The sequence below is a fragment of the Mytilus trossulus genome, chromosome 11 (assembly GCF_036588685.1).
Source record: "Mytilus trossulus isolate FHL-02 chromosome 11, PNRI_Mtr1.1.1.hap1, whole genome shotgun sequence".
Classification (NCBI taxonomy): Eukaryota; Metazoa; Mollusca; class Bivalvia; order Mytilida; family Mytilidae; genus Mytilus; species Mytilus trossulus.
In genome coordinates this window covers 32,865,450-32,880,243 of record NC_086383.1, presented here as the reverse complement: position 1 = coordinate 32,880,243, position 14,794 = coordinate 32,865,450, and positions in this window count along the sequence as shown.

The following is a 14,794-nucleotide window of genomic DNA, read 5'->3' as shown; positions in this document are numbered from 1 at the left end:
TTAAGTAAAGTCCGTATGCTGGTAACATATAAGAAAATTATTAAAAGATAATAACGGTTTCAATGCATCACTTTTTTACTAGTACTTTCACTGCTTCCGCAGATCTTCAGGCAATGTGACTTGTATATTAATAACACAATTGATTGACGTTAACAATAGTATGACTTTAACAAATACAAGAGAGACTACTAATGTCATTTTAAGACTTTAAAATGTTACGTTAAAATTAGAATATCATTTATCATTTAATCCCGGGTTGAGAATGTTTATGAATAATTCTTCCTTCTTCCTCCTGAGAAAATCATTTTGACGATTGACCATATACAATGGAAATATTTTAAATCGTCCATTAGAACAACGATGGAAATGGTCGTTTGCCCTGATGAGTGTTAAATCTTCATGGTTGGTTTGTTGTCTATGTAAAGTCATTCTAGTCCGCAGTTCATTTTTTGTCTCTCCAACATAGAATTCCTCACAATTTGAACATATGAGAGAATAGATGACGTTATATATTTATCTGCAATCCATGTCATACGTAATCGATTTTCGTAACAAATATTCACAATTAAAATAACTTAATGACAAATACATTAGAAAATGAGTAAAGTATAGTTATTGATTCAATACATTTTTAAAACAACCTAAAAGAAAGTTCTCCATGTTGTGCTTATAGAATTATACAAATACTTGAATTGATTTTAATTGATGCAGTGTCTGAGTAGAAAGTTGATGAACCAGGGGTATGTCAAAGAACGTCTCGTCCTTTTTCTAAAAAAGTTCATCGGAAGGTACCAAGACCTTGTTGATAAATATTCCGTATCAACTTCTCAAATAATATACGATGGTCTTGATGTATAGATTCTGCGTACTGATGTTGTGTATCATCTTAACAACATGTTTTATTGTTCTTTTATTTTTTTTTGTTCTATTATTAAGATTACTTTTACTGTTGAATGGTTTTATGTGATATCCGTTTGACGTGGCTCGGTACTTATACATCTTGTCAATGTGTTTGTATTGGCTTTCATTTTTTGGTGATTTGTTTTGTATATGTGACTCTTTGTATTTCTTTTGTGCTTATAACGTGACTCTGTACTTTAAAAGATCCCGTCAGTATGATATTTGTCTATAATATGTCATTATGATATATTTCTATTATGAATTACTTGTATACGTTGAACCACAAACGTCAAAATCAATCAATGGCGTAGTGGAATTGACAATTTTTGGATTCTCATAAATTCTATGTATAACTTTTGAACTAGTTTGAATCTCGGTCTATTTCTGTAATTTATTCTTGCATACTTTTGATTTTTTAACTCTGTATGCGTACATAGCCTATGAATTTTTTTTTTTAAATTGTGTGTATGCACATTGAACAACAAATTTAAGTGACGTATATAATTTTTCTAACGTCAGACACTCAAATCAATCCATGTGTTCTTAGACAGTAGATGTTATTGTGTCCTGTTAAATTGTTCCCTTTTAAAAAAATTTGGATTCTCATATATTCTATGTATAATTTTTGGACTAGTTTGAATCTCGGTCTATTTCTGTAATTTATTCTTACATACTTTTGATTTTTTAACCCTGTATGCGTACATTGCCTATGTAAATTTTAAAATTGTTTGTATGCACATTGAACGACAAATTTATGTGACGTATGTAATTTTTCTGACGTCGGACACTCAAGTAGATCCATGTGTTCGTGGATAGGTTTTTGTGTCCTGTTAAATTGTTCCTTTTAAAAGTTTTGGATTCTCATAAATTCTATGTATAACTTTTGGACTAGTTCGATTTCTGTAATTTATTCTTACATACTTTTGATTTTTTAACCCTGTCTGCGCTCATTGCCTATGTAAAATTTAAAATTGTTTATAATCCAGGTACTTTTGATAACTATTGTATGCACATTGAACGACAAATTTATGTGACGTATATATTTTTTCTGACGTCAGACACTCAAATCAATCCATGTGTTCGTAGATAGTAGATGTTGTTGTGTCCTGTTAAATTGTTATACGATGATGACTGATGTTCCCATGTTTTGACTGTTTTATTGATTGTGACTGTTTATTTAACGCATCATGTAAATGTAACGGAATTTGATGAGACTGTTATTAAAGTGAGAGGGTTAGCGCTATAGAACCAGGTTTAATCCACCATTTTCTACATTTGAAAATGCCTGTACCAAGTCAGGAATATGACAGTTCTTGTCCATTCGTTTTTGATGCGTTTTGTTTTTTGATTTTGCCATGTGATTATGGACTTTCCAAATTGATTTTCCTCTGAGTTCAGTATTTTTTGTGATTTTACTTTTTCCATGATTTTTTTCTCATTCTGATGAAATTGTGTTTGTTATTACACATTTTTATTTTTAATATGGTTTGAAATGTTTCAATCTTCACAGAAATCACGTCAATCAGAAAAAATCAAACAAAGTCAGAAGGTAACAAGGCTAAATTCGCATATAATAAAGTCATATAGAGAATGATTTTGCCGATATCAAATCATTCTGTCTTACTGTTGTCTTTATATTTTCGAGATGAATCAATTGAACGTATATTTCAATATATTTGATTTTTTAATGTTTTCTGCCATGTTTATGATGTTTTCTGTTATTGGAACACGGGATATGAATGCGACATAAGTTCAGTATAATACATCTAAATGTTTTATGTATATTTAATTTCCTGTGATTATCTAAGTTCGTTTTTTTAAACTTCCGGCTTTTGTTTTATAATGTTGGAATCTTGAGTAGTCTTCAATGTAACAAGTTGTGTATGATTTTTAAGTATATTTAAATGTTTATTATTATTTTTTAATGACGTTGAAAGGTTTGTTTCATTTTTGAGGCATTGACGTAAATTGATGACCCCCGAAGCTGCCTTTGGCTTATAAGTCAGTTCTTCTATGTTGAAATGATTAGATAACAGAATAATCAGGAATTTACCGATGATTCATCTTAATATCAATATGAAACTGCATGCAGAGTATATTTCTTCCAGTAGATATTCCCGAACATACTTCCTATAATGATTTCCATGATAGAGGACTGCTGCCGATAAGGGAAAAATCAATTCAGAGTTCAAGGTGGTGAAGTTGAAATCATCTCTTTTATAATTTGATGAACCAATCACGAGTTAGTTGACCTTTCAGGAATATTTGTTTCGCAGATGACCACGGATATGTACTATAATGCCATATCCTTTTTACCAAATGTCACCTACCTAATTGGACTTAGAAATTGTGTTTGAACCAACATGAGCAACACAACAGGTGTAATATGTAGATTAAGATCTGCTTTTCATTTCAGAGCACCTGAGATCACCCCAGTTTTTCAAAACATTCATGTTGCTATTTCTTTTGTTTTCTATGTTATATTTTATACACATTGTACTGTTGTTTGTTTGTGATCGTTTTCTTTAATAGCAATTGTGTTGTCATTTTTTTTTTTACTTATTTCATGTAGTTTGAATGTCCCTTTGATATTTTTCTTTTAAGTGTTATGTATATACTGATGTCGGTATAAGAGAGTAAATTACATGTGTATTTTAAACGAATAGTATATAATCAAATTTCTAAATATGTGTGTACTTCTGTTCGTTCTGTGTCAGCTTAACAACCTTTTTAGATTTGTTTTTCTCACATCAACAAAACACATGTACATTGCGAGGTGAACTGCTCAGCATGTATGTACATGTACATATAAGGTTTGACTAAAGGATGTTTGCTTGTCATGTATTGGAATTTTTGTCAGATTTTCGGAATCCTCTGGTTTTATTCTTTTGAAGGCCTTAACAAATTTGCCAACTGACCCCATTTTCTTTTTATAAATCTTTTACCTGTATAGCCATCATGTCAATGATAAAGCTATGAAAAGTCAAGAGAGAACATTTTTCCGCCATCATTTCAATGGTTAATATCCCCAAAAGGTAGCACATTGACCTATATATTTTGTTGGCTCTTTTAATAATCCCCTAACAATATATACTAGTGTTATGAAAATCATGTTTTTAACGGAGAAGCGAACTACTTGAAACTTAATGTTCTAATTACCTTAGCTGTCTATTGCAAAACTTTTATGAATTTTGGGTCTTCAATGCTTTTCAAATTCATACTTTATTTGTCTTTTTTAACACTTTTAAAATACCTCCTCTCAAAAACTTGAGGTATATTTTCCTTTATGCCTATCCAAGTACTTAGGAAAGTACTAAGTTCAAATTACTGGGTAAAATACTTTGCCCCATAACACTTACTTGTCTTGTCATATAATAATTCAGGAGCTCATTTAAGATCTTTTAACAAATGTAATCAGTTTTTTATTTGTTTTCATTCGATCTTTAGGGAAAATAAACTTTATATTGTATGACATTAGTTTAAAGTATCCAACATTCATATTTCTTAATTGTATCAAAATTTGCGAAGAATGATCAATTCATTTAATTTTAAGAGTATTTTCGGAAAATTTATTTAACTGTCGCCATTATCACCGTCTTATCACTCATCGGGTTTGAAAAATGTATTACAATTCAGGCTGATTGGTAATGTGAGTTTGACGTGAAGACTGATCGGTGACTGATCGATGACTGATCGATGACCCCTGAGTGATACAATAGACGCTTAAGGTTGAAAGTACCATATTTGCCTGTCTTCTCGCTTTCGCTATAACTATATTGAGAACTCGATTCTTCTTATTGAAATTTTCAAATTAAATTTTAACATTTGAAAAAAAAATAAAAAATCTTTCAATCAAAACATGCCAATTGAATAATAATTAGTGCAACACATCAGAACAAATTGTATTGACTATAACTTTTGCAATGCCATTTTGGTCTATCAATATATTATTATTCATAAACAAATACAGTCAACCTTTTGCTTATATTTGGGGTCTACGAAATAGCCCAACATCAAGAACATGATGTCAAGGTCAGTAGACGGCAATTTGATATTTACACATACTATATATTTGGGTTTATTCGTTTGATAGTCAAGAAGTTCTGATTTTGCAAATCTTTCTGATCTCCCCCCGTCGCTCAAATCAACAGCTTTGTCATTAGTGGACGTTGCTGTGTCGTACGTTATCTTGATCTTTACATGCGGTTATGAAGAACAATGAGATGATAATATATCTTCTTCCACTTCAAGGCTGAAGTAATTTCGTCATTTTATCTCTAATGTGACATTTTCAAATGTATGACTTATGATTTTGTTGTTATCTTGAACTCAGACTAAATATGTTTATAAGAGCAAAACGACAATTCTGACATCACACACATACTTCTCCTTACTAATGATGCCTTAATGGTTCCTTGTGCTACAACACATCTGTTATTGATTTGACATATGAATTGGTAACAATATGTATCCGAGTATTTTCAGAAGAATATATCTGCGAAAATAAATTTGAATATCAAATATAATACAGAGTATATATATTGAAGGCACCAACATATTTCATTGCAATCATCAATTAATTAAAGATACATGCATTAAGTAGACCACTTTAAGGCTATGATTGTTAGTGAATTATATAATGTTATTTGAATACACATTTGATAAATGTCTTAAAATTTTAATAGCAGTTTTAAAATCAATCATTATTTTCAATATAAAATCTTATCTTAATATTTGTTTATCTTTTGGTGAAAAATAATCAGACGATAAACAATATTTATAATGCTATCGAGTACAATATCTATATTAAAATACACATTTTTGTAAATATTAGGTGATATTCTGTTTAAAACACACTACGATTATTTAAACGTTAGCTATATCGGTGTAATCATATTACACGTAAAATATACAAATGTCCGTCAACATTATACATGTATTTATTGTATTTATTGTAAACTAAAGTTTGTTTAACATAAAATAACACATAATGTTTAAATTGTTCAAATACAATCTCGTCAATCATTTACATACACTAGTTATCGTACCTGATTTAAAATTAGAAATCGCTGTCATGTGATACAATCACCTGTCATACCTGTGATTTTGATTAAATCCACAATGGCTCAAGCTGCGTCTAAAACCTGCGAGGTTTGTGTGAGTGCCCCTGGGTCACACTATTGTATAGACTGTGAAGAATACTATTGTGAAAATTGTAAGTTTGTACATAATAGGCAGAAGTTATCGAGAAATCATCAATTTCAGAAAGCCTCCGACAGTATCCCGGAAGGTAAATCTAGATGTAGTGTACACAAAGAAGAATTATCCCTAATTTGTAATACATGTAATGCACAGATATGCACACGTTGTGTGACAGAAAAAAAACACAATGGGCATACATTTTCACAGATTGTTGATGTCATCGTTCAACTACGTGGAGATAATGAAACAAAACTTCGTGGCAAGATAAATGAAGCAAATCAAAAAATAAAGAAGATTGAGGAAAGCTTGAATGTGTTTGATAATTCCGTTGAGTCTGTTATAAAAGCCATCAATGATGAAGGCAACATGATTAAACGCATGATTGATAAATCTGTAGCTCAGATCATTGCCTTAGTGAAAGAACAATCCAAAAAGGAGAAAGACAAACTGATGAATATGTTGTCAGATGCTAAATCCGTGCTTGCTGGTGGACACACCTTAGACAGAAAGAGAAATGAACTAGATAAGACCCGACAGGATGGAAGTTTGGTACAAAAGATCAATAATCTGAAAGAAGAAATTGACAAACTACATATCAAATCTCTTCCAAAGTTTCCAAATATATCCTTTAATCAAAAATATGTAGCTGAACATGATATAAAACAACTGATAGGGACATATACTATTAGGTAAATATAAAAATATGCTATGTCTTTTAAACGGATACAGTTTTCATCATTAACCTTGCAAAACTTTGAATATCGAGGGAAATATCATATATAGCAAGAAAAAATAGACAAATACACATACCACAACTAAAGATTGAAAGCTTTAAACATTCTTACTCTTTTTAAATGGATCTCAAATAAACACGTTCTTTTTGAAGTAAAAGAAACTATATTGGTAACTTCTGACGTGGACAGTGTTTAAAACGCTTAAGGTAACGAAATAACACCGCCCACAAGTAATAAAACAATATAATTAGCTAATTAGCTCTCACTTCAAATGCATAGCACCCGTACGTATTAGGCGATATAACTTAAAGGTAACATCTTATTGAAAAATTATGTGCCTAATATTGCTAAGATCATTACTGACTAAAATTCGGAAATAAAACCTGATGTTTTTCAATAATTTAAGTGTTGTGGTATAGAAGCGTGAACAGGTTTACGAAAAACATTAATTTGAAATGCAAATAGAGACGTCATAGAAGTAGCTGTTGTATTATACCAATTTTATATTTCTACAAATCACACATCACACGTAATCATAATACTATTTGTATTGATGACAGATGTAATTATGTATATAGTATGTTTTATATGTCGGGATGATTGCTCATGTGACAAATATCTGTATGGTCTGCAACAATGAACAGAACCCAAGTCACATACTTAGGCATAAAAGGTCCCAACATGACAATAACAGAATATATAAACATGTTGTTAAGAAGTCGAAGAATTCTTGCATTATATTACTAAAACTGTATTGAACAGGCCGACATAATGATGTCAGTTATACAAAACATATGATAAACACTGCATTGATCATATTGATAACACAATTAATCATAACAGTTAACATAATTATCAAATAATGAAGAATATTTCAAATATCCAAATGTAAATTTTATATAATGCTAGCATACTATTACATGATAAGACATATTATGAAACTGTAATAGTTTCGTACATCATTATACTTTATTGAAAATCAACAGCTGTGTACGTAAGTGTGTTTACCTGTAATATCAAATAGTTTACGAAAAAAAAACAACATATTTTACAATGTTTTACACAGTAATTTTACATAGAATTAAATAATTTCAAAATGAATTATTTATTCAAACCTTTAAAAAAACATAAAGAAATCAAATCTTTTTGATAGCAATTGTGCACCAGTCCTTGAAAAAAAGGAGCAAAGCCATGGACACCTATACAGATGTTCTGTTTGTGGGTAAGTTCTTAGAATAATCTCATCCTTTAGAATAATAATCAATGAATCATACAAAATAACAAGATACAGCTCTTCATTAAAGTAACAAATAATTGAAATGAACTAAACATTACATAAAACATGCGCAATCTACAACTTAGGATAGTGTAATATGTATATACTTTTATTTACCTTTGTTCGAAGTAGTATTTTTCAGTAAAATACATTAATCAAGTGTTTAACTGACAATAGTTTTAATACCAACTGATTTTTAAAGTTCTGTCTTATAATTGTACTGTAACACAACTTTCCCAGGTAAGGAGGAGGGTTTGGGTTCCGCTAACATATTTAACATCGTCACACTCTGTACGTATGTGCCTGTCTAAAGGAAGGAGCCTGTCATTCAGTGGTTATCGTTTAAAGGTGTGTTACATATTGGATTTTCGTTCATTTGTTTCTATAATAATTAGGCCGTTAGTTTTCTTGTTTGAATAGTCTTATATTTTATGCATTTGTGATGTCTGGACCTTTTAAAGATGACTATGCGGTATGTGCTTTAATCGTTATTAAATGTTGTTTCGGTGACTCATAGCTGTTCATTTTTGTGTCATTTGGTCATTTGTGGATAGTTGTCTTATTAGCATACATAACGCATCTGCTTTTGTATATTAATTTTCTGGCAATTTCTGGTTTGTACTTTGAACTTTTCAGCTAGTTTTAAGGCTGTTTAACTGCAATATTTGATTGAGTTTTTAATTGTGTATTAATCCAAGAACCGATTAATGTGTAAAATTATCTGAAAAATTGATATTTATGTTTTATTTTCCCACTCTAGAAATGTTTTTGCTAGTCAAAATATTGTAGTAAACAGTATTTAAGATAAATCTTGTAGAAGCCGCCACGCAGAAAAAAAGATACACGTCAGTCTTTTTTCCCATTTTCTATGGAACGCCGGAACTGTCTTATAGTGTAAATATTTAATGAGTGTTGTCGCTTTGCCTTTACGTCCTGTCATTTCTTCTTTATGTTATGTGCAGATGTCTTTTTTCCCTGACACTACATCTCTGTGTTATGTCAAATTAATTAATTGTTTGGTCAAACACTTGTATGATATGTCATTGCTAATCTTTGTTGTGTTCAATATGCATTACAATATACTGTTACTACTATATTTTCTGTGAATACCTCTTAATTGTATGATCAACCGCCTTTACATTCTTTCATATTTTCACTGTTTTGTGTTTATTCTTCCTTTAAGTAAGTCAGTAACTAATTGCGTTCTTTCACAACTAAAATTGTTATGCCAAATGTTATAAACGTTTTGTTTTGATGCATCTTTGTTCTATGAAAACCTCAGGATGTTATAGTCTAACGATTTTATGTTAAGTTGATACATATGTATCTCCAGTGTAAAACATGCTACTTTTTGGTATAGTTCATTTGCATTTTGCAGAACAATTAATACTCTCTGTTAGCATTCATTACGCCATGTGCAAATGCCTTTTACATTACGTTCAAACACGTAATACAGTATGTGCAAACACTTACAACGTTATGTGCAAACACTAATAACGTTATTTGCAAACAACTGATAGGTTTTGTATAAACAACTGATAGGTTTTGTATAAACAACTGGTAGGTTGTGTATAAAAATCGTTTACGATATGTGCAGATATAACGGTATGTACCAATGCCTATTACATTGTGTGCAAACACCTATAATAATATGTGTTTGCCACATATTACGTTATGTTTAACATCTTTTTCATTATGTGCAAACACCTATTACGTTATGTGAACATACCTTTTACATTATCAATTATGTCATGTGCAAACGCTTATTACATTAGGTCCAAACAACCGTTATGTTATGTGCAAACACCTATTACGTTCTGGTAAACCTTTCTCTGACACAATTTAAAACAAAACGATTCAATGATATGCATTTTAAAAATTTTGAGTTTGAGCTTTCTAAAACGCTGTGGACTGCCACGATGTACGTATCCTTATTGAAGGTACTGCGAGTGCATCGGGCTACTGATATAGTATTGGAAATGTAGTATTTTTATATATTGATTGATGTTAAAATGGTATATAAATATTTAGTTTTTAGGGGAAATAAGGTTGTCCTACTTGTAGAGTGTGCCTTATACACCCATACTTTTAAATTAAAATATTTATAAATATAAAGAAACGAATCTAGTTTCAATTAAGTTCAACCGAAAGTAGCAATATAATATAAAAGAGAGGATGTGGTATGAATGCCAATTTGACAACTCTTCACAAGAGACCGCATGACGCAAAAAAAAAAAAAAAAACGATAGGTCAACGTACAACCTTTACTAATGAGCATAGTGCGTACCACACATTCAGGTATTTTAAAGGTTCGAAAAGACAAATGTAATACAATTGAAACCAAAAAACTGAAGGCCTTATGTATGTACCAAAAAGTAAACTTAAACGAAATAAGTAATACAACAAACAACAACCACTGAATTACGGGCTCCTGACTTGGGACAGGTATACATAGGATGTGGCGAGGTTAAACATTTTGATAGGAGCCGAACGCTCTCCTTAACATGGGACAGTGGTGTAAAAGTACAATATAGAAAAACAAACTATCAAAATTAGTCGAAAAAGACTCCATACTTATAGAAAAACATCTAACAAAAACATAAAATGGACGTGACCGGGAATGTGTACGTCCCAACGAAAAGAAACACGCACAGATCTGAGAATACTCGCAGTTACTAATTGCTAGTTCAAAGTTACCATTGTTTCTCCCGACTTCAACCTCGAACTAGAAATATAAAGGCTGTCGAGTATCAGAATGATTTGTTATAACCCTCCCAGTAGGCTATTCTAGCGAGAAACGTGTACCAGATTAAATGCTACATATGCAATGACGTCTCCCACAATTCATGTAGCAGCTGCAAAATGTTTTAGATTTTATCGTCTTTCATTTCCCATAATAGTCGTACATATTATTCTGAATAACATCCTAAGACTTACGTTTTCCTCAGTCCCTGACAAGGCGTGTCCTGAAAAAGAAAGGAGCAGGTGGCCCGTCCCTCTCATTGGAGAGTTTTGTAAACGAACAGAGATTTTGGAAAAAATGGTATGGCCGTTTTCCTGTGATTTTTTTTTGCATTTGATTAGTTAGATAAATCATGTTTTTAAATAACCCGGTAGATGTTAATTATAGTACATTCAAATGTATCACTTTCATACCTCGAACAGGCATTCCTACAATACTCAAGGCCAATAGTATTGTTTGTTTTTTGTTGATCAAAACCAATATTCATTTGGTTTGTTAACTCCCCTGCGAAGCATTAAAGTATGAACCATCAACTGATATATATTTGAAATTAGTTTTGTATTACAAAAGCATGTTAGTGTTGATAGATTATTTGTGTTGTACATGTGTTTCATAGCTTTGTTTAACTCTATACTAACAAAATATCAAACAAGAATGTACGTGTCCAGAGTACACAGATGCCCCAATCGTACTATTATTTTCTAAGTTCAGTGAACTGTGATATTGGAAAAAAAATTGTAATTTGGCATTACCATTAGATAATACTATTTTTTTTTTCAAATCATCTCTATCATGTCATAGGGATCATGTGTACTTAGTTTAAAGTTGGGTGGACATCAACTTCATCAAAAACTACCTTAACCAAAAACTTTAAGCTGAGACGGACGGACGAACAGACCGACGAACGAAAGAACGAACTCAAGCATAGAAAACTAAATGCCCATAAGGGGTGCATGCAAAAGGGATTTCAATATAATTATATATAAATACAATATACATTCAATAATCTATGTATCCGATATAAATCATCAGCTAATCTGAATCTAGAACGGTCTCTTGTTTCTTTTTTAATACCATAAATATCGGACACATTTAATTGGGATGTTGTTTTCGTCAATCTGAATTTGGGGGGAGAGGGGTAATCAACTATTTTCCTGACATATCATATTACATAAAAATCGAGATATTGACCAATATTTTTTTATTTCTCGTTTTTATCACAAATTTTATTCTTTCGGCACTTATTAAACTGACCCTTCTGTGATAAAAATATCAGAGAAAGTTGGCCCTACCTCAAATTTGGTCCGATTTTTTTAATTATTGATTATAATGTACCAGACAGGTAGAGGGTATATCAAAAAGTCGATTTTTTCTTAAAACTTTTTTCACATATTAAAAAATTGCCTTAATCCTGTAATCCACAGAAAGGACTCATACACATATGCTTCTAAATAAAAGCTGTATCAGCTTTGGGTCACATTACCTGGCCATACTGGCAATTAAAGCCCGCCAATTCTAGGTAATCACTTCGATTTGTCTGTTTTTGGTCGAGTAACTGCGAGTCGTGTCCAAAACCTGTCATCAAGAATGATACAGATATTTTTCCAGTTACCCACTTCAGGGTTGAGCAATCGGAAATATCGAGATTTCTTTCTGTGTAACAGTTCATTTTGGGGTCCACTTTGTGTTCTGCGTTTCAATTATTGAAAACATACCCAGAGACAATGAATTGGATTTAAACGATTTATGCTCAATTTCCAAGGGAGAATTACAGTTTTGGTGGGGTTCGTGTTGTTTATTCTTTAGTTTTCTATGTTGTGTCATGTGTACTATTGTTTTTCTGTTTGTCTTTTTCATTTTTAGCCATGGCGTTGTCAGTTTGTTTTAGATTTATGAGTTTGACTGTCCCTTTGGTATCTTTCGTCCCTCTCTTTTACAGGATAAAAACAGTACATGTATATTGTTGGAAATATAAAATGTATATGTAGTCGCTGCGAAACGGGAAATATATCGGCAAGCCTCACTTTTCGTCCTGTTTCTAAAGATCGTACAAATAAATTTAATGTTTTCCGACAAATAAAATAGAGAATGGAAATGGGGAATGTGTCAAAGAGACAACAACCCGACCAAATAAAAAAACAACAGCAGAAGGTCACCAACAGGTCTTCAATGTAGCGAGACATTCCCGCACCTGGAGGCGTCCTTCAGCTGGCCCCTAAACAAATATATACTAGTTCAGTGATAATGAACGCCATACTAATTTCCAAATTGTACACAAGAAACTAATATAAAAATAATACAAGACTAACAAAGGCCAGAGGCTCCTGACTTGGGACAGGCGCAAAAATGCGGTGGGGTTAAACATGTTTGTGAGATCTCAACCCTCCCCCTATACCTCTAACCAATGTAGAAAAATAAACGCATAACAATACGCACATTAAAATTCAGTTCAAGAGAAGTCCGAGTCTGATGTCAGAAGATGTAACCAAAGAAAATAAACAAAATGACAATAATACATAAATAACAACAGACTACTAGCAGTTAACTGACATGCCAGCTCCAGACTTCTATTAAACTGACTGAAAGATTATGATTTCATCATATGAACCTCAGGCACAATCCTTCCCGTTAGGGGTTTAGTATCATACCATCATAACATATATGAGAAGAACATAACCCGTGTCATGCCAACAACTGTTTTTAGATTAAATGTCTTTAGTTCCGACGCAAAGACCTTATCAGTGACTCAATATGAACGCCAAAATATGCAATCTTTAATGACTTGACAACAGTATCGTAATTATATCCCTTCTTAATCAGTCTATTTAAAGGTTTTGTAAGTTTCTGAGGTGAATACTGACACATTTGTGCTTTATAAAGAATATTTCCATAAAAAATTGGATGTGAAATACCTGAACGTATAAAAAGTCTGCATGTTGAGCTATATTTACGAATTATGTCTTTATACCAATGATAACATTTAGTAAAAGTTTTCACTAGTTTGTGATATCGAAAACCCTGGTGTAATAATTTTTCAGTAATACATACATTTCTCTCGTTAAAATCTAAAACATTGTTACAAACACGAGCGAATCGTACAAGTTGAGATATATAAACACCGTAAGATGGTGACAAGGGAACGTCACCATCTAAAAACGGATAATTAACGATAGGAAATGAAAAATCATCCCTTTTATCATAAATTTTAGTATTCAGCTTTCCGATAGTGATATAGATATCAAGATCGAGGAAAGGGCAGTGGTCATTAATAGTATTAGCTTTATTTAAAGTAAGTTCAGCAGGACACATTTCATTAATATACATACTGAAGTCGTCATTATTGAGAGCCAAAATATCATCCAAATATCTAAAAGTATTATTAAATGTGTTTATTAAATGTTGTTTTGATGGGTCTTTGCTTATTTTTGTCATAAATTGTAACTCATAACAATACAAACAGAGGTCCGCAATAAGTGGTGCACAGTTAGTTCCCATTGGAATTCCGATAATCTGACGATATACGGATCCCCAAAGCGAACAAAAATGTTATCTAGTAAATATTCAAGGGCATATATAGTATCAAAGCATGTCCAATTAACATAGTTTTTTTTGTTTATTGCTACTAAAAAATGACCTAAAAGAGTTTGAACATATATATTCACATTCTGATTTTTTGAATGCCCATTTAATTAGGTGTGTGATTTTTTTCTTAATGAGAATGTGAGGCAATGTGGTATACAGGGTAGAAAAATCAAAACTTTGAACAGATTCAAAATCACCAATATGAGCATGCAATTTATCAAGTACTTCCAACGAGTTCTTGACACTCCAAAAGTAATTTATTCCACTATTTCCGAAGGCCTTATTTGAACAATTTATTATAAGGTTTGTAATTGTACCACGTGTGCTGGTAAGAAGAATAGACAATTTAGTAGTTGA